The sequence below is a fragment of the Tupaia chinensis genome, unplaced genomic scaffold (assembly GCF_000334495.1).
Source record: "Tupaia chinensis unplaced genomic scaffold, TupChi_1.0 Scaffold000010_1, whole genome shotgun sequence".
Lineage (NCBI taxonomy): Eukaryota > Metazoa > Chordata > Mammalia > Scandentia > Tupaiidae > Tupaia > Tupaia belangeri.
In genome coordinates, this window is record NW_006159440.1 from 3,273,295 (window position 1) to 3,276,798 (window position 3,504).

Genomic DNA, 3,504 nt, shown 5'->3' on the forward strand with positions numbered 1-3,504 from the left:
GGGTTTATTTGGGGTTTCTTAATTCTGTTCCATTGGTCTACCAGTCTGTTTTTCTGCCAATAACATACTGTTTTAATTATCACGGTTTTGTAATGTTTTGAGGTCAGGGAGTGAGAAACCTTATACTTTACTCCCCTTGAACAGTATTACTTTGGTAACATGGACTTCCAGACAAATTTTATTTATTTTTTTCTATTTCTGTGAGAAATATCTCTGGTAGTTTGTTTGGGATTGCATTAAATTTGTAGATTAATTTGGGTAGGATTGAAATCTTGATTACATTAATTCTTCCAATCCAAGAAAATGGATTGTTTTTCCACTTCTTAGTAACATTTTTAATTTCCCGGTAGAGATCTTTGATATCTTTGGTAAAATTTCTTCCTTGATATCTTATTAGCTATAGTAAGTGGGAATTCTTCCGTCAATTGTGTCTCAGTTTGTCCATTGTATGTTGATTTTGTATCCTGCCACTTTACTATATAAATTTATCACTTCCAGGAGTTTTTTTGTGGATACTCTTAGATTTTCTATGTATAGCATCATATCATTTGCAAATAGACATAATTTTACTTCTTTTCTTATTCGGATCTCTTTTATTTGAATCTCTTGTCTAATTTCATTGGCTAGAATTCCCAGTACTATTTTTAAAAGGAGTGGAGAAAGTGGGCAGCCTTGCCTTGTTCCAGTTTTGACTAGAAAAGCACTCAACTTTTCCCCAGTATGATGTTAGCTATGGGTTTATTATAGATGGCTTTTATTGTGCTGAGGAATGGCCCTTCTAAGCCTATTTTGCTGGGAGTCTTAATTAGGAAGGGATGTTGTATTTTATTAAGTGCTTTTTCTGCATAGATTGATATGATCATATGGTAGTGACCTTTCCTTTTGTTAATGTGATGTATTACATTTTTTTGGTGTGCATGTTGAACCATCCTTGCCTTCCTGGAATAAAGCCTACTTGGCCATGGTGTATAATCTTTTTTATTTATTTATTTTTATTTCATTTTCTTGTATATATTCAAATCACATTATTATTTGGTTTATAAAATGGATATTTCAACAGGTGAATATTTCTCCCTAGTACAGTTGATAAAACTACAAAATATCTTCAACAGATAATACCACATTTCTTTGTGCCATTAATGCTTTGCCTCCCTATTTTTCTTCTAAATGTCCTTCCTCAGCCCCCCCCTCGGCCACACACACTGTATCTGGTATTTACATCCATATACTGTTTTTCTATATCCTTTTGTCAATTAGTTTCAGTCACCAAAATTCAGTTTTAAGCAGATTAAATAAGATATGAAAGGGACCAGTAGATGGCGTAACTAGACTCCTATGTAGTGGACCCAGTGAGTCCTGAACCCAGCAGCTTAAAACACATGGAGCATGTGTTATGCATGCTCACAATCCCAAAAGGAGAATGGAGAAGAAGGGACTGTGGCATGGCCATTCCTTCGGCAGAGGGTGGGGTGGGGGAGGTGATTTCTCACTTTCTGTCTTTCCAGCAAGTGCATGGTCCCTATAGCAAAAATCTATCTAAAAAAAAAAGATAAGATACGAAAGACAAATATAAAATATGACTACAAGGCAAGTAGGTATATTAACTCTTTTAGTCCTTAGACTCACCATAGTATTATTTATAACTTTTACTATTCATATTCGCAGATGAATAACTGGCAGCTATGAGAAGCTAGATGCCTACCTCAAAGTCCTCTAGGAATTATTTGGCGGGGCCAGAATTTAAACCATGCAATTGGCGCATTGAGTCCATACTAGTTTGTTAGCTCTGGTTGCTAATTTGTACCATTTTGATCTCTGAGTAGAGAAATTTACTAACTAAATTTGGAAAAAAAAAATTGAAAAAATGCGAAAGTATTGAAAGAAAAAAATCAAAAGAACACATCTTAAGTAATGTAAAAATAAGGGCTATAAAAAAAATGAATGCACTTTCAACAATTTCTAGTGTGGCTAGAAGGTGAAGTAGATGGATCCAGGTATATCCAGCTTAAGAATGGTACAGCTCAGTTACAAACGATCTCAGAAAAGGAGTCAGATGCTACTCGAAGCAAATTAAAGGGAAGCGACACAGGTGACTGACCAACATCTGTCTATCTTCAACCACGTTTAAATTGTTGTATTATGTACTATTTCACATGATGTATTTGGCAATTTAACCAATAATAATAAAGATTTATGGGTGCTCAGGAAGTAGGAAAATCACCTTTACTTCTGGAATACCCTCTTCTCAGTCCACTTAAGGTGACCACTCTTCTGAATTTAATGCTAATAATTTCCATTAAATTGCTTTTGCTTGTTTGGTTTTAGTTTAATTGTGACAAATAACACCTAACCTTAAATTTACTATCTTAACCTTAACTTTGTTTGTTCTTTTTAGCTATAGGGCACATGAACTCAGTAGAGAGACACAGAGAGAGGAAAAGGGAGAAATTACCACCTTGAGGGATGGCCACATTGCAATCCCATCTCCTCCATTCTCCTTCGGATTTTGGACATGCACCCACAAACACACATGCTTGGCCATGCAGGAATCTAGTGCCTTCACCACTATGCCACATGCTGGCCCCACCATGGTAACCGTTTTTAAGTATCCAGCTCAGCACCATTCACATTGCTATGCAACTATTTTCCAGAACGCTTTTCATCATTCAGAACCAAAATTCTGTACCTATTCAACAACCTCCCAGACCTTCCTCAGTCACTGGTAATCACTGTTCTGCTTTCTGTTTCTACAAACCTGATACTGTATGGACTCTCATCACCAGTCACCCGCTTGTACTCGGAACAGTACGAGAAGCAGTCTAGTGTCATTGTTAAGAGCACAGTATCTGAAGACATTGCTTGTTTGGTTTTAGTTTAATTGTGACAAATAACACCTAACCTTAAATTTACTATCTTAACCTTAACTTTGTTTGTTCTTTTTAGCTATAGGGCACATGAACTCAGTAGAGAGACACAGAGAGAGGAAAAGGGAGAAATTACCACCTTGAGGGATGGCCACATTGCAATCCCATCTCCTCCATTCTCCTTCGGATTTTGGACATGCACCCACAAACACACATGCTTGGCCATGCAGGAATCTAGTGCCTTCACCACTATGCCACATGCTGGCCCCACCATGGTAACCGTTTTTAAGTATCCAGCTCAGCACCATTCACATTGCTATGCAACTATTTTCCAGAACGCTTTTCATCATTCAGAACCAAAATTCTGTACCTATTCAACAACCTCCCAGACCTTCCTCAGTCACTGGTAATCACTGTTCTGCTTTCTGTTTCTACAAACCTGATACTGTATGGACTCTCATCACCAGTCACCCGCTTGTACTCGGAACAGTACGAGAAGCAGTCTAGTGTCATTGTTAAGAGCACAGTATCTGAAGACAAACTCCCGAGTGATTTGAACCCTGATCTGTTGTCTATCAGCATGTGACATGGGGCAGGGTATTTCACCTTTCAAATCTTCAGCATTTCCTTCATAAAACAA